This window comes from Chamaea fasciata, unplaced genomic scaffold (assembly GCF_029207755.1).
Source record: "Chamaea fasciata isolate MVZ Bird 193981 ecotype frontalis unplaced genomic scaffold, bChaFas1.0.hap1 SCAF_354, whole genome shotgun sequence".
NCBI lineage: Eukaryota > Metazoa > Chordata > Aves > Passeriformes > Sylviidae > Chamaea > Chamaea fasciata.
The window spans coordinates 40,387-63,607 of NW_027094439.1; the positions used below are offsets into that span (position 1 = coordinate 40,387).

General features: G+C 50.2%; 1 long non-coding RNA gene across 1 annotated transcript in view; it reads right to left on the reverse strand.

Annotated features, from left to right (window-relative positions):
- Positions 1 to 22,742, reverse strand: part of LOC136305302 (uncharacterized) — a 47,913-nt gene extending 25,171 nt beyond the window's left edge. The window contains exon 1 of the long non-coding RNA XR_010725231.1: positions 22,491 to 22,742. This is a non-coding gene — a long non-coding RNA (uncharacterized lncRNA). The remainder of the gene's footprint in view (positions 1 to 22,490) is intronic.
- Positions 22,743 to 23,221: the final 479 nt, after the last annotated feature.

Here is a 23,221-nt window from a genome sequence, read left to right on the forward strand (position 1 = left end):
CCGGGACTGGGCTTCTGCCACTTAGAATTCTGAACAGTGTACTTACTGCCACAACCAAGCTGCCATGAAGCTGAAACCCTAGCTGCCCTTAGACTGCCAAACACCTCCTGCAAACCGACATCAGGAACTTGGAGGAGTGACTTTAACTTCCCACAGAAGAGATCCACCGTTCCTGCACAGAGCTCTGTGCCCCGAAGTGGGCTTCTGCCACTTAGAATTCTGAACAGTGTACTTACTCCCAGAACCAAGCTGCCATGAAGCTGAAACCCTAGCTGCCCTTAGACTGCCAAACACCCCCTGCAAACTGACATCAGGAACTTGGAGGGGTGAGTTTAGCTTCCCACAGAAGAGAGCCAATGTTCCTGCACAGAACTCTCGGCCACGGAGTGCGCTGCTAACTGATAAAAATAAGTTCAGCACAGGACTTCTGCCAGATCCAAGCATCCAGAAGCTGGAACCCTAACTGGCCTTGGAGCGCCAAATGTCTCCTACAACCTGACATCACGAACTTAGTCGGTGAGTTTAGCTTCCCACAGAAGAGAGCCACTGTTCCTGCACAGAGCTCTGTGCCCGGGAGTGGGCTTCTGCCACTTAGAATTCTGAACAGTGTACTTACTCCCACAACCAAGCTGCCATGAAGCTGAAACCCTAGCTGCCCTTAGACTGCCAAACACCCCCTGCAAACTGACATCATGAACTTGGAGGGGTGAGTTTTGCTTCCCACAGAAAAGACCCACAGTTCCTGCACAGAACTCTCGGCCACGGAGTGGGCTGCTAACTGATAAAAATAAGTTCTGCACAGGACTTCTGCCAGATCCAAGCATCCAGAAGCTGGAACCCTTACTGGCCTTGGAGTGCCAAATGTCTCCTACAGCCTGACATCAGGAACCTGCTGGGGGGAGTTTAGTTTCCCACAGAAAAGACCCACAGTTCCTGCACAGAGCTCTGTGTCCCGGAGTGGGCTTCTGCCACTTAGAATTCTGAACAGTGCACATTACTCCCAGAACCAAGCTGTCAGAAGCTGGAACCCTAACTGTCCTTGGAGTGCCCAATGTCTCCTACAGCCTGACATTAGGAACTTAGTCGGTGAGTATAGCTTCCCACAGAAGAGAGCCACTGTTCCTGCACAGAGCTCTGTGCCCGGGACTGGGCTTCTGCCACTTAGAATTGTGAACAGTGTACTTACTCCCACAACCAAGCTGCCATGAAGCTGAAACCCTAGCTGCCCTTAGACTGCCAAACACCTCCTGCAAACCGACATCAGGAACTTGGAGGAGTGACTTTAACTTCCCGCAGAAGTGATCCACCGTTCCTGCACAGAGCTCTGTGCCCGGGAGGGGGCTTCTGCCACTTAGAATTCTGAACAGTGCACATTACTCCCAGAACCAAGCTGTAAGAAGTTGGAACGCTAACTGTCCTTGGAGTGCCCAATGTCTCCTACAACCTGACATTAGGAACTTAGTCGGTAAGTATAGCTTCCCACAGAAAAGACCCACCGTTCCTGCACAGAACTCTCGGCCACGGAGTGGGCTGCTAACTGATAAAAATAAGTTCAGCACAGGACTTCTGCCAAATCCAAGCATCCAGGAGCTGGAACCCTAACTGTCCTTGGAGTGCCCAATGTCTCCTAAAACCTGACATTAGGAACTTAGTCGGTGAGTATAGCTTCCCACAGAAGAGAGCCACTGTTACTGCACAGAGTTCTGTGCCCGGAAGTGGGCTTCTGCCACTTAGAATTCTGAACACTGCTGCACTTCCCCCATAGCCAAGCTCCCAGAAGCTGGAACCCTAACTGTCCTGCGAGTGCCCAATGTCTCCTACAACCTGACATTAGGAACTTCAGGGGGTGAGTTTAGCTTCCCACAGAAGAGACCCACAGCTCCTGCACAGAGCTCTGTGTCCCGGAGTGGGCTTCTGCCACTTAGAATTCTGAACAGTGTACTTACTCCCACAACCAAGCTGCCATGAAGCTGAAACCCTAGCTGCCCTTAGACTGCCAAACACCCCCTGCAAACTGACATCATGAACTTGGAGGGGTGAGTTTAGCTTTCCACAGAAAAGACCCACCGTTCCTGCACAGAACTCTCGGCCACGGAGTGGGCTGCGAACTGAAAAAAATAAGTTCTGCACAGGACTTCTGCCAGATCCAAGCATCCAAAAGCTGGAACCCTAACTGTCCTGCGAGTGCCCAATGTCTCCTACAACCTGACATTAGGAACTTAGTCGGTGAGCATAGCTTCCCACAGAAGAGAGCCACAGTTCCTGCACAGAGCTCTGTACCCGGGAGTGGGCTTCTGCCACTTAGAATTCTGAACAGTGTACTCACTCCCACAACCAAGCTGCCATGAAGCTGAAACCCTAGCTGCCCTTAGACTGCCAAACACCCCCTGCAAACTGACATCAGGAACTTGGAGGGGTGAGTTTAGCTTTCCACAGAAAAGACCCACCGTTCCTGCACAGAACTCTCAGCCACGGAGTGCGCTGCTAACTGATAAAAATAAGTTCAGCACAGGACTTCTGCCAGATCCAAGCATCCAGAAGCTGGAACCCTTACTGGCCTTAGAGTGCCAAATGTCTCCTACAGCCTGACATCAGGAACCTGCTGGGGTGAATTTAGTTTCCCACAGAAAAGACCCACAGTTCCTGCACAGAGCTCTGTGTCCCGGAGTGGGCTTCTGCCACTTAGAATTCTGAACAGTGCACATTACTCCCAGAACCAAGCTGTCAGAAGCTGGAACCCTAACTGTCCTTGGAGTGCCCAATGTCTCCTACAACCTGACATCAGGAACTTAGTCGGTGAGTATAGCTTCCCACAGAAGAGAGCCGCTGTTCCTGCACAGAGCTCTGTGCCCCGGAGTGGGCTTCTGCCACTTAGAATTCTGAACACTGCTGCACTTCTCCCATAGCCAAGCTCCCAGAAGCTGGAACCCTAACTGTCCTGCGAGTGCCCAATGTCTCCTACGACCTGACATTAGGAACTTAGGGGGGTGAGTTTAGCTTCCCACAGAAGAGAGCCACTGTTCCTGCACAGAGCTCTGTACCCGGGAGTGGGCTTCTGCCACTTAGAATTCTGAACAGTGTACTTACTCCCACAACCAAGCTGCCATGAAGCTGAAACCCTAGCTGCCCTTAGACTGCCAAACACCCCCTGCAAACTGACATCAGGAACTTGGAGGGGTGAGTTTAGCTTCCCACAGAAGAGAGCCAATGTTCCTGCACAGAACTCTCGGCCACGGAGTGCGCTGCTAACTGATAAAAATAAGTTCAGCACAGGACTTCTGCCAGATCCAAGCATCCAGAAGCTGGAACCCTAACTGGCCTTGGAGCGCCAAATGTCTCCTACAGCCTGACATCACGAACTTAGTCGGTGAGTTTAGCTTCCCACAGAAGAGAGCCACTGTTCCTGCACAGAGCTCTGTGCCCGGGAGTGGGCTTCTGCCACTTAGAATTCTGAACAGTGTACTTACTCCCACAACCAAGCTGCCATGAAGCTGAAACCCTAGCTGCCCTTAGACTGCCAAACACCCCCTGCAAACTGACATCATGAACTTGGAGGGGTGAGTTTTGCTTCCCACAGAAAAGACCCACAGTTCCTGCACAGAACTCTCGGCCACGGAGTGGGCTGCTAACTGATAAAAATAAGTTCTGCACAGGACTTCTGCCAGATCCAAGCATCCAGAAGCTGGAACCCTTACTGGCTTTGAAGTGCCAAATGTCTCCTACAGCCTGACATCAGGAACCTGCTGGGGGGAGTTTAGTTTCCTACAGAAGAGACCCACAGTTCCTGCACAGAGCTCTGTGCCAGGGAGTGGGCTTCTGCCACTTAGAATTGTGAACAGTGTACTTACTCCCACAACCAAGCTGCCATGAAGCTGAAACCCTAGCTGCCCTTAGACTGCCAAACACCTCCTGCAAACCGACATCAGGAACTTGGAGGAGTGACTTTAACTTCCCACAGAAGAGATCCACCGTTCCTGCACAGAGCTCTGTGCCCGGGAGTGGGCTTCTGCGACTTAGAATTCTGAACAGTGCACATTACTCCCAGAACCAGGCTGTAAGAAGTTGGAACGCTAACTGTCCTTGGAGTGCCCAATGTCTCCTACAACCTGACATTAGGAACTTAGTCGGTAAGTATAGCTTCCCACAGAAAAGACCCACCGTTCCTGCACAGAACTCTCGGCCACGGAGTGGGCTGCTAACTGATAAAAATAAGTTCAGCACAGGACTTCTGCCAGATCCAAGCATCCAGAAGCTGGAACCCTTACTGGCCTTGGAGTGCCAAATGTCTCCTACAGCCTGACATCAGGAACCTGCTGGGGTGAGTTTAGTTTCCCACAGAAAAGACCCACAGTTCCTGCACAGAGCTCTGTGTCCCGGAGTGGGCTTCTGCGACTTAGAATTCTGAACAGTGCACATTACTCCCAGAACCAAGCTCCCAGAAGCTGGAACCCTAACTGTCCTTGGAGTGCCCAATGTCTCCTAAAACCTGCCATTAGGAACTTAGGGGGTGAGTATAGCTTCCCACAGAAGAGAACCACTGTTCCTGCACAGAGTTCTTTGCCCGGAAGTGGGCTTCTGCCACTTAGAATTCTGAACACTGCTGCACTTCCCCCATAGCCAAGCTCCCAGAAGCTGGAACCCTAACTGTCCTGCGAGTGCCCAATGTCTCCTACAACCTGACATTAGGAACTTCAGGGGGTGAGTTTAGCTACCCACAGAAGAGACCCACAGTTCCTGCACAGAACTCTCGGCAACGGAGTGGGCTGCTAACTGATAATAATAAGTTCAGCACAGGACTTCTGCCAGATCCAATCATCCAGAAGCTGGAACCCTAACTGGCCTTGGAGCGCCAAATGTCTCCTACAACCTGACATTAGGAACCTGCTGGGGTGAGTTTAGTTTCCCACACAAAAGACCCACAGTTCCTGCACAGAGCTCTGTGTCCCAAAGTGGGCTTCTGCCACTTAGAATTCTGAACAGTGCACATTACTCCCAGAACCAAGCTGTCAGAAGCTGGAACCCTAACTGTCCTTGGAGTGCCCAATGTCTCCTACAACCTGACATCAGGAACTTAGTCGGTGAGTATAGCTTCCCACAGAAGAGAGCCGCTGTTCCTGCACAGAGCTCTGTGCCCCGGAGTGGGCTTCTGCCACTTAGAATTCTGAACACTGCTGCACTTCTCCCATAGCCAAGCTCCCAGAAGCTGGAACCCTAACTGTCCTGCGAGTGCCCAATGTCTCCTACGACCTGACATTAGGAACTTAGGGGGGTGAGTTTAGCTTCCCACAGAAGAGAGCCACTGTTCCTGCACAGAGCTCTGTACCCGGGAGTGGGCTTCTGCCACTTAGAATTCTGAACAGTGTACTTACTCCCACAACCAAGCTGCCATGAAGCTGAAACCCTAGCTGCCCTTAGACTGCCAAACACCCCCTGCAAACTGACATCAGGAACTTGGAGGGGTGAGTTTAGCTTCCCACAGAAGAGAGCCAATGTTCCTGCACAGAACTCTCGGCCACGGAGTGCGCTGCTAACTGATAAAAATAAGTTCAGCACAGGACTTCTGCCAGATCCAAGCATCCAGAAGCTGGAACCCTAACTGGCCTTGGAGCGCCAAATGTCTCCTACAGCCTGACATCACGAACTTAGTCGGTGAGTTTAGCTTCCCACAGAAGAGAGCCACTGTTCCTGCACAGAGCTCTGTGCCCGGGAGTGGGCTTCTGCCACTTAGAATTCTGAACAGTGTACTTACTCCCACAACCAAGCTGCCATGAAGCTGAAACCCTAGCTGCCCTTAGACTGCCAAACACCCCCTGCAAACTGACATCATGAACTTGGAGGGGTGAGTTTTGCTTCCCACAGAAAAGACCCACCGTTCCTGCACAGAACTCTCAGCCACGGAGTGCGCTGCTAACTGATAAAAATAAGTTCTGCACAGGACTTCTGCCAGATCCAAGCATCCAGAAGCTGGAACCCTTACTGGCCTTGGAGTGCCAAATGTCTCCTACAGCCTGACATCAGGAACCTGCTGGGGGGAGTTTAGTTTCCTACAGAAGAGACCCACAGTTCCTGCACAGAGCTCGGTGTCCCGGAGTGGGCTTCTGCCACTTAGAATTCTGAACAGTGCACATTACTCCCAGAACCAAGCTGTCAGAAGCTGGAACCCTAACTGTCCTTGGAGTGCCCAATGTCTCCTACAGCCTGACATTAGGAACTTAGTCGGTAAGTATAGCTTCCCACAGAAGAGAGCCACTGTTCCTGCACAGAGCTCTGTGCCCGGGACTGGGCTTCTGCCACTTAGAATTGTGAACAGTGTACTTACTCCCACAACCAAGCTGCCATGAAGCTGAAACCCTAGCTGCCCTTAGACTGCCAAACACCTCCTGCAAACCGACATCAGGAACTTGGAGGAGTGACTTTAACTTCCCACAGAAGAGATCCACCGTTCCTGCACAGAGCTCTGTGCCCGGGAGTGGGCTTCTGCCACTTAGAATTCTGAACAGTGCACATTACTCCCAGAACCAAGCTGTAAGAAGTTGGAACGCTAACTGTCCTTGCAGTGCCCAATGTCTCCTACAACCTGACAGTAGGAACTTAGTCGGTAAGTATAGCTTCCCACAGAAAAGACCCACCGTTCCTGCACAGAACTCTCGGCCACGGAGTGGGCTGCGAACTGATAAAAATAAGTTCAGCACAGGACTTCTGCAAAATCCAAGCATCCAGGAGCTGGAACCCTAACTGTCCCTGGAGTGCCCAATGTCTCCTACAACCTGACATTAGGAACTTAGGGGGTGAGTATAGCTTCCCACAGAAGAGAGCCACTGTTCCTGCACAGAGCTCTGTGCCCGGAGTGGGCTTCTGCCACTTAGAATTCTGAACACTGCTGCACTTCTCCCATAGCCAAGCTCCCAGAAGCTGGAACCCTAACTGTCCTGCGAGTGCCCAATGTCTCCTACAACCTGACATTAGGAACTTAGTCGGTGAGTATAGCTTCCCACAGAAGAGAGCCGCTGTTCCTGCACAGAGCTCTGTGCCCGGGAGTGGGCTTCTGCCACTTAGAATTCTGAACAGTGTACTTACTCCCACAACCAAGCTCCCAGAAGCTGGAACCCTAACTGTCCTTGGAGTGCCCAATGTCTCCTACAACCTGACATTAGGAACTTCAGGGGGTGAGTTTAGCTACCCACAGAAGAGACCCACAGTTCCTGCACAGAACTCTCGGCAACGGAGTGGGCTGCTAACTGATAATAATAAGTTCAGCACAGGACTTCTGCCAGATCCAATCATCCAGAAGCTGGAACCCTAACTGGCCTTGGAGCGCCAAATGTCTCCTACAACCTGACATTAGGAACTTAGTCGGTGAGTATAGCTTCCCACAGAAAAGACCCACCGTTCCTGCATAGAACTCTCGGCCACGGAGTGGGCTGCTAACTGATAAAAATAAGTTCAGCACAGGACTTCTGCCAGATCCAAGCATCCAGAAGCTGGAACCCTTACTAGCCTTGGAGCGCCAAATGTCTCCTACAGCCTGACATCAGGAACCTGCTGGGGGGAGTTTAGTTTCCCACAGAAAAGACCCACAGTTCCTGCACAGAGCTCTGTGTCCCAAAGTGGGCTTCTGCCACTTAGAATTCTGAACAGTGCACATTACTCCCAGAACCAAGCTGTCAGAAGCTGGAACCCTAACTGTCCTTGGAGTGCCCAATGTCTCCTACAACCTGACATCAGGAACTTAGTCGGTGAGTATAGCTTCCCACAGAAGAGAGCCGCTGTTCCTGCACAGAGCTCTGTGCCCCGGAGTGGGCTTCTGCCACTTAGAATTCTGAACACTGCTGCACTTCTCCCATAGCCAAGCTCCCAGAAGCTGGAACCCTAACTGTCCTGCGAGTGCCCAATGTCTCCTACGACCTGACATTAGGAACTTAGGGGGGTGAGTTTAGCTTCCCACAGAAGAGAGCCACTGTTTCTGCACAGAGCTCTGTACCCGGGAGTGGGCTTCTGCCACTTAGAATTGTGAACAGTGTACTTACTCCCACAACCAAGCTGCCATGAAGCTGAAACCCTAGCTGCCCTTAGACTGCCAAACACCTCCTGCAAACCGACATCAGGAACTTGGAGGAGTGACTTTAACTTCCCACAGAAGAGATCCACCGTTCCTGCATAGAACTCTCGGCCACGGAGTGGGCTGCGAACTGATAAAAATAAGTTCAGCACAGGACTTCTGCCAGATCCAAGCATCCAAAAGCTGGAACCCTTACTGTCCTTGGAGCGCCAAATGTCTCCTACAGCCTGACATCAGGAACCTGCTGGGGGGAGTTTAGTTTCCCAGAGAAAAGACCCACAGTTCCTGCACAGAGCTCTGTGCCCGGGAGTGGGCTTCTGCCACTTAGAATTCTGAACAGTGCACATAACTCCCAGAACCAAGCTGTCAGAAGCTGGAACCCTAACTGTCCCTGGAGTGCCCAATGTCTCCTACAACCTGACATTAGGAACTTAGGGGGTGAGTATAGCTTCCCACAGAAGAGAGCCACTGTTCCTGCACAGAGCTCTGTGCCCGGGAGTGGGCTTCTGCCACTTACAATTCTGAACACTGCTGCACTTCTCCCATATCCAAGCTCCCAGAAGCTGGAACGCTAAGTGTCCGGCGAGTGCCCAATGTCTCCTACAACCTGACATTAGGAACTTAGTCGGTGAGAATAGCTTCCCACAGAAGAGAGCCACTGTTCCTGCACAGAGCTCTGTGCCCGGGAGTGGGCTTCTGCCACTTAGAATTCTGAACAGTGTACTTACTCCCACAACCAAGCTGCCATGAAGCTGAAACCCTAGCTGCCCTTAGACTGCCAAACATCCCCTGCAAACTGACATCAGGAACTTGGAGGTGTGAGTTTAGCTTTCCACAGAAAAGACCCACCGTTCCTGCATAGAACTCTCGGCCACGGAGTGGGCTGCGAACTGCTAAAAATAAGTTCAGCACAGGACTTCTGCCAGATCCAAGCATCCAAAAGCTGGAACCCTTACTGTCCTTGGAGTGCCAAATGTCTCCTACAGCCTGACATCAGGAACCTGCTGGGGTGAGTTTAGTTTCCCACAGAAAAGACCCACAGTTCCTGCACAGAACTCTCGGCCACGGAGTGGGCTGCTAACTGATAAAAATAAGTTCTGCACAGGACTTCTGCCAGATCCAAGCATCCAGAAGCTGGAACCCTTACTGGCCTTGGAGTGCCAAATGTCTCCTACAGCCTGACATCAGGAACCTGCTGGGGGGAGTTTAGTTTCCTACAGAAGAGACCCACAGTTCCTGCACAGAGCTCTGTGCCAGGGAGTGGGCTTCTGCCACTTAGAATTGTGAACAGTGTACTTACTCCCACAACCAAGCTGCCATGAAGCTGAAACCCTAGCTGCCCTTAGACTGCCAAACACCTCCTGCAAACCGACATCAGGAACTTGGAGGAGTGACTTTAACTTCCCACAGAAGAGATCCACCGTTCCTGCACAGAGCTCTGTGCCCGGGAGTGGGCTTCTGCGACTTAGAATTCTGAACAGTGCACATTACTCCCAGAACCAGGCTGTAAGAAGTTGGAACGCTAACTGTCCTTGGAGTGCCCAATGTCTCCTACAACCTGACATTAGGAACTTAGTCGGTAAGTATAGCTTCCCACAGAAAAGACCCACCGTTCCTGCACAGAACTCTCGGCCACGGAGTGGGCTGCTAACTGATAAAAATAAGTTCAGCACAGGACTTCTGCCAGATCCAAGCATCCAGAAGCTGGAACCCTTACTGGCCTTGGAGTGCCAAATGTCTCCTACAGCCTGACATCAGGAACCTGCTGGGGTGAATTTAGTTTCCCACAGAAAAGACCCACAGTTCCTGCACAGAGCTCTGTGTCCCGGAGTGGGCTTCTGCGACTTAGAATTCTGAACAGTGCACATTACTCCCAGAACCAAGCTCCCAGAAGCTGGAACCCTAACTGTCCTTGGAGTGCCCAATGTCTCCTAAAACCTGCCATTAGGAACTTAGGGGGTGAGTATAGCTTCCCACAGAAGAGAACCACTGTTCCTGCACAGAGTTCTTTGCCCGGAAGTGGGCTTCTGCCACTTAGAATTCTGAACACTGCTGCACTTCCCCCATAGCCAAGCTCCCAGAAGCTGGAACCCTAACTGTCCTGCGAGTGCCCAATGTCTCCTACAACCTGACATTAGGAACTTCAGGGGGTGAGTTTAGCTACCCACAGAAGAGACCCACAGTTCCTGCACAGAACTCTCGGCAACGGAGTGGGCTGCTAACTGATAATAATAAGTTCAGCACAGGACTTCTGCCAGATCCAATCATCCAGAAGCTGGAACCCTAACTGGCCTTGGAGCGCCAAATGTCTCCTACAACCTGACATTAGGAACCTGCTGGGGTGAGTTTAGTTTCCCACACAAAAGACCCACAGTTCCTGCACAGAGCTCTGTGTCCCAAAGTGGGCTTCTGCCACTTAGAATTCTGAACAGTGCACATTACTCCCAGAACCAAGCTGTCAGAAGCTGGAACCCTAACTGTCCTTGGAGTGCCCAATGTCTCCTACAACCTGACATCAGGAACTTAGTCGGTGAGTATAGCTTCCCACAGAAGAGAGCCGCTGTTCCTGCACAGAGCTCTGTGCCCCGGAGTGGGCTTCTGCCACTTAGAATTCTGAACACTGCTGCACTTCTCCCATAGCCAAGCTCCCAGAAGCTGGAACCCTAACTGTCCTGCGAGTGCCCAATGTCTCCTACGACCTGACATTAGGAACTTAGGGGGGTGAGTTTAGCTTCCCACAGAAGAGAGCCACTGTTCCTGCACAGAGCTCTGTACCCGGGAGTGGGCTTCTGCCACTTAGAATTCTGAACAGTGTACTTACTCCCACAACCAAGCTGCCATGAAGCTGAAACCCTAGCTGCCCTTAGACTGCCAAACACCCCCTGCAAACTGACATCATGAACTTGGAGGGGTGAGTTTTGCTTCCCACAGAAAAGACCCACCGTTCCTGCACAGAACTCTCGGCCACGGAGTGCGCTGCTAACTGATAAAAATAAGTTCAGCACAGGACTTCTGCCAGATCCAAGCATCCAGAAGCTGGAACCCTAACTGGCCTTGGAGCGCCAAATGTCTCCTACAGCCTGACATCACGAACTTAGTCGGTGAGTTTAGCTTCCCACAGAAGAGAGCCGCTGTTCCTGCACAGAGCTCTGTGCCCGGGAGTGGGCTTCTGCCACTTAGAATTCTGAACAGTGTACTTACTCCCACAACCAAGCTGCCATGAAGCTGAAACCCTAGCTGCCCTTAGACTGCCAAACACCCCCTGCAAACTGACATCATGAACTTGGAGGGGTGAGTTTTGCTTCCCACAGAAAAGACCCACCGTTCCTGCACAGAACTCTCGGCCACGGAGTGGGCTGCTAACTGATAAAAATAAGTTCTGCACAGGACTTCTGCCAGATCCAAGCATCCAGAAGCTGGAACCCTTACTGGCCTTGGAGTGCCAAATGTCTCCTACAGCCTGACATCAGGAACCTGCTGGGGGGAGTTTAGTTTCCTACAGAAGAGACCCACAGTTCCTGCACAGAGCTCGGTGTCCCGGAGTGGGCTTCTGCCACTTAGAATTCTGAACAGTGCACATTACTCCCAGAACCAAGCTGTCAGAAGCTGGAACCCTAACTGTCCTTGGAGTGCCCAATGTCTCCTACAGCCTGACATTAGGAACTTAGTCGGTAAGTATAGCTTCCCACAGAAGAGAGCCACTGTTCCTGCACAGAGCTCTGTGCCCGGGACTGGGCTTCTGCCACTTAGAATTGTGAACAGTGTACTTACTCCCACAACCAAGCTGCCATGAAGCTGAAACCCTAGCTGCCCTTAGACTGCCAAACACCTCCTGCAAACCGACATCAGGAACTTGGAGGAGTGACTTTAACTTCCCACAGAAGAGATCCACCGTTCCTGCACAGAGCTCTGTGCCCGGGAGTGGGCTTCTGCCACTTAGAATTCTGAACAGTGCACATTACTCCCAGAACCAAGCTGTAAGAAGTTGGAACGCTAACTGTCCTTGCAGTGCCCAATGTCTCCTACAACCTGACAGTAGGAACTTAGTCGGTAAGTATAGCTTCCCACAGAAAAGACCCACCGTTCCTGCACAGAACTCTCGGCCACGGAGTGGGCTGCTAACTGATAAAAATAAGTTCAGCACAGGACTTCTGCCAGATCCAAGCATCCAGGAGCTGGAACCCTAACTGTCCCTGGAGTGCCCAATGTCTCCTACAACCTGACATTAGGAACTTAGGGGGTGAGTATAGCTTCCCACAGAAGAGAGCCACTGTTCCTGCACAGAGCTCTGTGCCCGGAGTGGGCTTCTGCCACTTAGAATTCTGAACACTGCTGCACTTCTCCCATAGCCAAGCTCCCAGAAGCTGGAACCCTAACTGTCCTGCGAGTGCCCAATGTCTCCTACAACCTGACATTAGGAACTTAGTCGGTGAGTATAGCTTCCCACAGAAGAGAGCCGCTGTTCCTGCACAGAGCTCTGTGCCCGGGAGTGGGCTTCTGCCACTTAGAATTCTGAACAGTGTACTTACTCCCACAACCAAGCTCCCAGAAGCTGGAACCCTAACTGTCCTTGGAGTGCCCAATGTCTCCTACAACCTGACATTAGGAACTTCAGGGGGTGAGTTTAGCTACCCACAGAAGAGACCCACAGTTCCTGCACAGAACTCTCGGCAACGGAGTGGGCTGCTAACTGATAATAATAAGTTCAGCACAGGACTTCTGCCAGATCCAATCATCCAGAAGCTGGAACCCTAACTGGCCTTGGAGCGCCAAATGTCTCCTACAACCTGACATTAGGAACTTAGTCGGTGAGTATAGCTTCCCACAGAAAAGACCCACCGTTCCTGCATAGAACTCTCGGCCACGGAGTGGGCTGCTAACTGATAAAAATAAGTTCAGCACAGGACTTCTGCCAGATCCAAGCATCCAGAAGCTGGAACCCTTACTAGCCTTGGAGCGCCAAATGTCTCCTACAGCCTGACATCAGGAACCTGCTGGGGGGAGTTTAGTTTCCCACAGAAAAGACCCACAGTTCCTGCACAGAGCTCTGTGTCCCAAAGTGGGCTTCTGCCACTTAGAATTCTGAACAGTGCACATTACTCCCAGAACCAAGCTGTCAGAAGCTGGAACCCTAACTGTCCTTGGAGTGCCCAATGTCTCCTACAACCTGACATCAGGAACTTAGTCGGTGAGTATAGCTTCCCACAGAAGAGAGCCGCTGTTCCTGCACAGAGCTCTGTGCCCCGGAGTGGGCTTCTGCCACTTAGAATTCTGAACACTGCTGCACTTCTCCCATAGCCAAGCTCCCAGAAGCTGGAACCCTAACTGTCCTGCGAGTGCCCAATGTCTCCTACGACCTGACATTAGGAACTTAGGGGGGTGAGTTTAGCTTCCCACAGAAGAGAGCCACTGTTCCTGCACAGAGCTCTGTACCCGGGAGTGGGCTTCTGCCACTTAGAATTCTGAACAGTGTACTTACTCCCACAACCAAGCTGCCATGAAGCTGAAACCCTAGCTGCCCTTAGACTGCCAAACACCCCCTGCAAACTGACATCAGGAACTTGGAGGGGTGAGTTTGGCTTTCCACAGAAAACACCCACCGTTCCTGCACAGAACTCTCGGCCACGGAGTGCGCTGCTAACTGATAAAAATAAGTTCAGCACAGGACTTCTGCCAGATCCAAGCATCCAGAAGCTGGAACCCTTACTGGCCTTGGAGTGCCAAATGTCTCCTACAGCCTGACATCAGGAACCTGCTGGGGTGAGTTTTGTTTCCCACAGAAAAGACCCACCATTCCTACACAGAGCTCTGTGCCCGGGAGTGGGCTTCTGCCACTTAGAATTCTGAACAGTGCACATTACTCCCAGAACCAAGCTGTCAGAAGTTGGAACGCTAACTGTCCTTGGAGTGCCCAATGTCTCCTACAACCTGACATTAGGAACTTAGTCGGTGAGTATAGCTTCCCACAGAAAAGACCCACCGTTCCTGCACAGAACTCTCGGCCACGGAGTGGGCTGCTAACTGATAAAAATAAGTTCAGCACAGGACTTCTGCCAAATCCAAGCATCCAGAAGCTGGAACCCTAACTGTCCTTGGAGTGCCCAATGTCTCCTAAAACCTGACATTAGGAACTTAGTCGGTGAGTATAGCTTCCCACAGAAGAGAGCCACTGTTCCTGCACAGAGTTCTGTGCCCGGAAGTGGGCTTCTGCCACTTAGAATTCTGAACACTGCTGCACTTCCCCCATAGCCAAGCTCCCAGAAGCTGGAACCCTAACTGTCCTGCGAGTGCCCAATGTCTCCTACAACCTGACATTAGGAACTTCAGGGGGTGAGTTTAGCTTCCCACAGAAGAGACCCAGAGCTCCTGCACAGAGCTCTGTGTCCCGGAGTGGGCTTCTGCCACTTAGAATTCTGAACAGTGTACTTACTCCCACAACCAAGCTGCCATGAAGCTGAAACCCTAGCTGCCCTTAGACTGCCAAACACCCCCTGCAAACTGACATCATGAACTTGGAGGGGTGAGTTTAGCTTTCCACAGAAAAGACCCACCGTTCCTGCACAGAACTCTCGGCCACGGAGTGGGCTGCGAACTGAAAAAAATAAGTTCTGCACAGGACTTCTGCCAGATCCAAGCATCCAAAAGCTGGAACCCTAACTGTCCTGCGAGTGCCCAATGTCTCCTACAACCTGACATTAGGAACTTAGTCGGTGAGCATAGCTTCCCACAGAAGAGATCCACCGTTCCTGCACAGAGCTCTGTACCCGGGAGTGGGCTTCTGCCACTTAGAATTCTGAACAGTGTACTTACTCCCACAACCAAGCTGCCATGAAGCTGAAACCCTAGCTGCCCTTAGACTGCCAAACACCCCCTGCAAACTGACATCAGGAACTTGGAGGGGTGAGTTTAGCTTTCCACAGAAAAGACCCACCGTTCCTGCACAGAACTCTCAGCCACGGAGTGCGCTGCTAACTGATAAAAATAAGTTCAGCACAGGACTTCTGCCAGATCCAAGCATCCAGAAGCTGGAACCCTTACTGGCCTTGGAGTGCCAAATGTCTCCTACAGCCTGACATCAGGAACCTGCTGGGGTGAGTTTAGTTTCCCACAGAAAAGACCCACAGTTCCTGCACAGAGCTCTGTGCCCGGGAGTGGGCTTCTGCCACTTAGAATTCTGAACAGTGCACATTACTCCCAGAACCAAGCTGTCAGAAGCTGGAACCCTAACTGTCCTGCGAGTGCCCAATGTCTCCTACAACCTGACATTAGGAATGTAGTCGGTGAGTATAGCTTTCCACAGAAAAGACCCACCGTTCCTGCACAGAACTCTCGGCCACGGAGTGGGCTGCTAACTGATAAAAATAAGTTCAGCACAGGACTTCTGCCAGATCCAAGCATCCAGAAGCTGGAACCCTAACTGTCCTTGGAGTGCCCAATGTCTCCTACAGCCTGACATTAGGAACTTAGTCGGTGAGTATAGCTTCCCACAGAGGAGAGCCACTGTTCCTGCACAGAGCTCTGTGCCCGGGACTGGGCTTCTGCCACTTAGAATTCTGAACAGTGTACTTACTGCCACAACCAAGCTGCCATGAAGCTGAAACCCTAGCTGCCCTTAGACTGCCAAACACCTCCTGCAAACCGACATCAGGAACTTGGAGGAGTGACTTTAACTTCCCACAGAAGAGATCCACCGTTCCTGCACAGAGCTCTGTGCCCGGGAGTGGGCTTCTGCCACTTAGAATTCTGAACAGTGTACTTACTCCCACAACCAAGCTGCCATGAAGCTGAAACCCTAGCTGCCCTTAGACTGCCAAACACCCCCTTCAAACTGACATCAGGAACTTGGAGGGGTGAGTTTAGCTTTCCACAGAAAAGACCCACCGTTCCTGCACAGAACTCTCGGCCACGGAGTGCGCTGCTAACTGATAAAAATAAGTTCAGCACAGGACTTCTCCTAGATCCAAGCATCCAGAAGCTGGAACCCTTACTGGCCTTGGAGCGCCAAATGTCTCCTACAACCTGACATCAAGAACCTGCTGGGGGGAGTTTAGTTTCCCACAGAAGAGACCCACAGTTCCTGCACAGAGCTCTGTGCCCGGGAGTGGGCTTCTGCCACTTAGAATTCTGAACAGTGCACATTACTCCCAGAACCAAGCTGTCAGAAGCTGGAACCCTAACTGTCCTTGGAGTGCCCAATGTCTCCTAAAACCTGCCATTAGGAACTTAGGGGGTGAGTATAGCTTCCCACAGAAGAGAACCACTGTTCCTGCACAGAGTTCTTTGCCCGGAAGTGGGCTTCTGCCACTTAGAATTCTGAACACTGCTGCACTTCCCCCATAGCCAAGCTCCCAGAAGCTGGAACCCTAACTGTCCTGCGAGTGCCCAATGTCTCCTACAACCTGACATTAGGAACATCAGTGGCTGAGTTTAGCTTCCCACAGAAGAGACCCACAGTTCCTGCACAGAACTCTCGGCAACGGAGTGGGCTGCTAACTGATAATAATAAGTTCAGCACAGGACTTCTGCCAGATCCAATCATCCAGAAGCTGGAACCCTAACTGGCCTTGGAGCGCCAAATGTCTCCTACAACCTGACATTAGGAACTTAGTCGGTGAGTATAGCTTCCCACAGAAAAGACCCACCGTTCCTGCATAGAACTCTCGGCCACGGAGTGGGCTGCTAACTGATAAAAATAAGTTCAGCACAGGACTTCTGCCAGATCCAAGCATCCAGAAGCTGGAACCCTTACTAGCCTTGGAGCGCCAAATGTCTCCTACAGCCTGACATCAGGAACCTGCTGGGGGGAGTTTAGTTTCCCACAGAAAAGACCCACAGTTCCTGCACAGAGCTCTGTGTCCCAAAGTGGGCTTCTGCCACTTAGAATTCTGAACAGTGCACATTACTCCCACAACCAAGCTGTCAGAAGCTGGAACCCTAACTGTCCTTGGAGTGCCCAATGTCTCCTACAACCTGACATCAGGAACTTAGTCGGTGAGTATAGCTTCCCACAGAAGAGAGCCGCTGTTCCTGCACAGAGCTCTGTGCCCCGGAGTGGGCTTCTGCCACTTAGAATTCTGAACACTGCTGCACTTCTCCCATAGCCAAGCTCCCAGAAGCTGGAACCCTAACTGTCCTGCGAGTGCCCAATGTCTCCTACGACCTGACATTAGGAACTTAGGGGGGTGAGTTTAGCTTCCCACAGAAGAGAGCCACTGTTCCTGCACAGAGCTCTGTTACCGGGAGTGGGCTTCTGCCACTTAGAATTCTGAACAGTGCACATTACTCCCAGAACCAAGCTGTCAGAAGCTGGAACCCTAACTGTCCCTGGAGTGCCCAATGTCTCCTACAACCTGCCATTAGGAACTTAGGGGGTGAGTATAGCTTCCCACAGAAGAGAGCCACTGTTCCTGCACAGAGCTCTGTGCCCGGGAGTGGGCTTCTGCCACTTACAATTCTGCACACTGCTGCACTTCTCCCATATCCAAGCTCCCAGAAGCTGGAACGCTAAGTGTCCTGCGAGTGCCCAATGTCTCCTACAACCTGACATTAGGAACTTAGTCGCTGAGAATAGCTTCCCACAGAAGAGAGCCACAGTTCCTGCACAGAGCTCTGTGTCCAGGAGTGGGCTTCTGCCACTTAGAATTCTGAACAGTGTACTTACTCCCACAACCAAGCTGCCATGAAGCTGAAACCCCAGCTGCCCTTAGACTGCCAAACACCCCCTGCAAACTGACATCAGGAACGTGGAGGGGTGAGTTTAGCTTTCCACAGAAAAGACCCACCGTTCCTGCACAGAACTCTCGGCCACAGAGTGGGCTGCGAACTGATAAAAATAAGTTCAGCACAGGACTTCGGCCAGATCCAAGCATCCAGAAGCTGGAACCCTAACTGTCCCTGGAGTGCCCAATGTCTCCTACAACCTGACATCAGGAACTTAGGGGGTGAGTTTAGCTTCCCACAGAAGAGAGGCACTGTTCCTGCACAGAGCTCTGTGCCCGGGAGTGGGCTTCTGCCACTTAGAATTCTGAACAGTGCACATTACTCCCACAACAAAGCTGTCAGAAGCTGGAACCCTAACTGTCCTTGGAGTGCCCAATGTCTCCTACAACCTGACATTAGGAACTTAGTCGGTGAGTATAGCTTCCCACAGAAGAGAGCCGCTGTTCCTGCACAGAGCTCTGTGCCCGGGAGTGGGCTTCTGCCACTTAGAATTCTGAACAGTGTACTTACTCCCACAACCAAGCTGCCATGAAGCTGAAACCCTAGCTGCCCTTAGACTGCCAAACATCCCCTGCAAACTGACATCAGGAACTTGGAGGGGTGAGTTTAGCTTTCCACAGAAAAGACCCACCGTTCCTGCATAGAACTCTCGGCCACGGAGTGGGCTGCGAACTGCTAAAAATAAGTTCAGCACAGGACTTCTGCCAGATCCAAGCATCCAAAAGCTGGAACCCTTACTGTCCTTGGAGTGCCAAATGTCTCCTACAGCCTGACATCAGGAACCTGCTGGGGTGAGTTTAGTTTCCCACAGAAAAGACCCACAGTTCCTGCACAGAGCTCTGTGTCCCGGAGTGGGCTTCTGCCACTTAGAATTCTGAACAGTGCACATTACTCCCACAACCAAGCGGTCAGAAGCTGGAACCCTAACTGTCCTTGGAGTGCCCAATGTCTCCTACAACCTGACATTAGGAACTTAGTCGGTGAGTTTAGCTTCCCACAGAAGAGAGCCAATGTTCCTGCACAGAACTCTGTGCCCGGGAGTGGGCTTCTGCCACTTAGAATTCTGAACAGTGTACTTACTCCCACAACCAAGCTGCCATGAAGCTGAAACCCTAGCTGCCCTTAGACTGCCAAACACCCCCTGCAAACTGACATCAGGAACTTGGAGGGGTGAGTTTAGCTTTCCACAGAAAAGACCCACCGTTCCTGCACAGAGCACTCTGCCCCGGAGTGGGCTTCTGCCACTTAGAATTCTGAACACTGCTGCACTTCTCCCATATCCAAGCTGTCAGAAGCTGGAACCCTAACTGTCCTGCGAGTGCCAAACGTCTCCTACAACCTGACATTAGGAACTTCGGGGGGTGAGTTTAGCTTCCCACAGAAGAGACCCACAGCTCCTGCACAGAGCTCTGTGCCCGGGAGTGGGTTTCTGCCACTTAGAATTCTGAACAGTGCACATTACTCCCAGAACCAAGCTGTCAGAAGCTGGAACCCTAACTGTCCTTGGAGTGCCCAATGTCTCCTACAACCTGACATTAGGAACTTCGGGGGGTGAGTTTAGCTTCCCACAGAAGAGAGCCACTGTTCCTGCACAGAGCTCTCTGCCCCAGAGTGGGCTGCTACCTGATAAAATTAGGTTCAGCACAGGACATCTGCCAGATCCAAGCTCCCAGAAGCTGGAACCCTAACTGTCCTTGGAGTGCCAAATCCATCCCATAAACTGACATCAGGAGACTTATGGGGGGAGTTAAGTTTCCCACAGAAAAGACCCACTGTTCCTGCACAGAGCTCTGTGTTCGGGAGTGGGCTTCTGCCACTTAGAATTCTGAACAGTGCACATTACTCCCAGAACCAAGCTCCCAGAAGCTGGAAGCCTGGCTCCCCTTGGACTGCCAAATGGCTCCTTAAAACTGACAATCTGAACCAGAGAGGTATATTTACTTTCCCCAGAAAAGCGGCCACCGTTCCTGCACAGAGCTCTGTGCCCCGGAGTAGGCTTCTGCCACTTTCAATTCGGAACACTGCTGCACTTCTCCCATATCCAAGCTCCCAGAGGCTGGAACCCTAACTGTCCTTGGAGTGCCAAATGTCTCCTACGACCTGACATTAGGAACTTAGGGGGTGAGTTTAGCTTCCCACAGAAGAGACCCATTGTTCCTACACAGAGCTCTCTGCCCTGGAGTGGGCTGCTACCTGATAAAATTAAGTTCAGCACAGGACATCTGCCAGATCCAAGCTCCCAGATCCTGGAACCCTAACTGTCCTTGGAGTGCCAAATCCATCCCATAAACTGACATCAGGAGCCTGCTGGGGTTAGTTTAGGTTCCCACAGAAAAGACCCACCGTTTCTGCACAGAGCTCTGTGTTCGGGAGTGGGCTTCTGCCACTTAGAATTCTGAACAGTGCACATTACTCCCAGAACCAAGCTGCCAGAAGCTGAAACCCTAGCTGCCCTTAGACTGTCAAACACCTTCTGCAAACTGACATCAGGAACTTAGTCGGTGTGTATAGCTTCCCACAGAAGAGACCCACCGTTCCTGCACAGAGCTCTGTGCCCGGGAGTGGGCTTCTGCCACTTGCAATTCTGAACACTGCTGCACTTTACTCCCAGGTCCAAGCTGTCAGTAGCTGCAACCTTGGCTCCCCTTAGACTGCCAAATGACTGCAACCGAGTTGCACATAGTGAACAGCACAGAAAAAAGAAACAACACGGATGTGAACGTCCAGAAAATCTAACTGTTAAGTAAGAACCATCTGTAAGCATCACTGTTTATTAACTATCGCTACCATTGTCTGTATACAGCTGTATGTTGCTTCTATAAAGACATAAGTGTGTGGAATATATGTGTTCCTAGAGTTAGAATTCAATTTGTTTTGATAAGTTTATGATATGGGGATAAGACATAGAATGCCCTAGGGTGAGTTTATGCCGCTTGTATCCCCAGTCGCTTGTTCTGGACCTTTAAGACTGATTTTGAGAGCTAAGCAAGGAAAGAAAATGGTTGCAGTTTGTTTTAAGAAAACGACTTTCACTCCTCTGAATACCCTCTCTCGTATATTCAGCTCAAGCACAGACAGACTGCAGCACAAAGATGTGCTTTGCTCTTGGTTTCAGCTAGTTAGGGCAGAGAAGTTCCCTCGCTATTTGTTTTCCTTTTTCTTAGGACTGTTTAAACCTGCTGCAGACTGAAAAACCCAGAGCAGCGCCGAGAGCTGGCACCTGCAGCCCACGGGGCCTGCACCTGAGCATTTTATCAACACCAGAACAGCTGATAAGAGACCAAAAGAGCTCAGCTACAGCCCACAGCAAAGACTTTCTGAAGTTACCATCTCGCTTCAAAACAACAAAAAGTTTTATTATTTCATATTATTCATTCTTTATGCTTGTGACCACTTTGTTTGTTAAATAAATAGGTTTTCCCACTTTTCTCCAAAGAAGTTCTTTGCAAAAGCAGTTTAAAAGAATGAGACTGTTTAGGTTTACTTTCCAGAAGAACCCCATTCAAAGGTTTCCTCCCAAATTTACCCTAAACCTCGACAGCAACAAACAAATCAAACTACACAACAAAGAAGTCACAAATAAACTTCAATTAAAAACACCAAAACAAATAATTCCTAACTCAAGAAACCCATAAACCTCAAACCATCAAAACAAAAATACCACTTATAAATACACACAAAACCAAAAAAATCAATGTAACTATAAACAATACCTTTCAAATGATCCATAAGTATAAAACATATACTGCAATCAAACAAGCCAAATAAATTAACCCCTATACTATAATAAACAATAGTCCAATTACAAATATTAGGAAACACAAAAAAATTACCTACATTCCACTACCTCAACCCACCAAAACAAACACTACATACTCACCATGATAAAAGCCACCGCTAAATAAATAACCTCCCCTATACCTCACACTACAGCCACTTCCACCATTGTAAACCTTAGAAAACATTTCCTTTAAAAATACAATATCTCACCAAAAAAAAATATTTCAACAATAAAACTCAGTTCTAAAACAATCTGATCGACATGTAAACTAAGAAACCTACCATGAAATAAATAGACCGTATCCCTTAGCATACACCATCTACAAACAAAATAAAACTACACAAAAAATTATTGAAAACCACCTTAAAACAACTAAACAGAAAAAAACTTTTAAAAATATTAAAATTGCATCTAACAAAACCTCCACCGGCCAGGCTGGCCCTAGGTAATCTGAATCCCTACATACAATAAACAAAAACAAAACCCCAATCGCACGTATCAGAAGCCTATTTAAAAAAAAAAAAAAAAAAAAAAAAAGCTACTTAAATTAATTCTACCTCAAATACAAACAAACCCATCCATACAGTTACCTTCCCTCAAAAACCAAATTACAGGCAATAAATAATACCAAAAAATAACATGAAACACTATGTACCACCAAAGAATGCAATATTGAATAAAAGCACCATATAAGTAATAAAGTAATAAAAGCACCGCATAGAAGTACCACTATTTATTAAAATCCCAGGTGAAGGGGGATTCCCCCAGTTTGAACACAGACAATAAAAGGAGTTTCTTTCCTCAATTTAAACTCTTTTGTCCTCAAAACCCCCTTTTTTTTTTTTTCTAGGGACGCCAGGGAAGGATTGGGAAGACAAAATTGAAAGGGAAAAGGAGAAAAGTCCCCCCTACAAATCCACACCGGCTCACCTGCTCCTGCTGCCCGGCACAAAGGTTTGTCCCTCGGCATCTCCTGAAGCAATACTCCATATCCGAGGGTTCCCCCAAACTCTGTAAGACGAGCTCGCCATCATCCCGTAAGACACTCCAGAGAGCCTCGCAGAAGCTGCTCCCTCCGGCAGCTCCACGCTAGACTGAGCTGAGGCTCCCCGCGTAAGCAGCTCGGGCAGGAGCCACCTGCCCCTCATTATCCTTTACAGCTCACGCCTGCGGCTGCTCTGTCCCCTCGTTATCCTAACAGCTCACGCCTGCAGCTGCTGCCAGCCCGAGGGTGAGGGCGGGGCAGAGGGAACTTGCTGCAGACATTTCACTGTTTGCACCGACACACTGGGGCACCGGGCTTTGCTTGCTAGGGATAAGCAAAAATTAAAGAGTTGACTTTTCTTGTTGTCATCATCCTTGAAGAAAGGAAAAATATATCAGGACTCGTGTGACTTCTCTGTGAACACAAAGTGCAAGGAACTTGGGAGGGGGAGGTCTTAAAACAACACCGGTTTCCTATAGCAGCAGCTGCTTTTGGTGCACACTGAAGCTTCTCTAGGCTTGTTTCAACGCTCTGCAGCAGTTAAGAGAGTACCACCTATTTAGGGGATACTGTAAAAGCTTTAGCTTTTCTAGAGATTTTCTCACCCCTTAAAACTGTATTTTATATTTCTATTTTTGTTACTTATATTTTTCTATTTTTGTATTTATTTAATTTG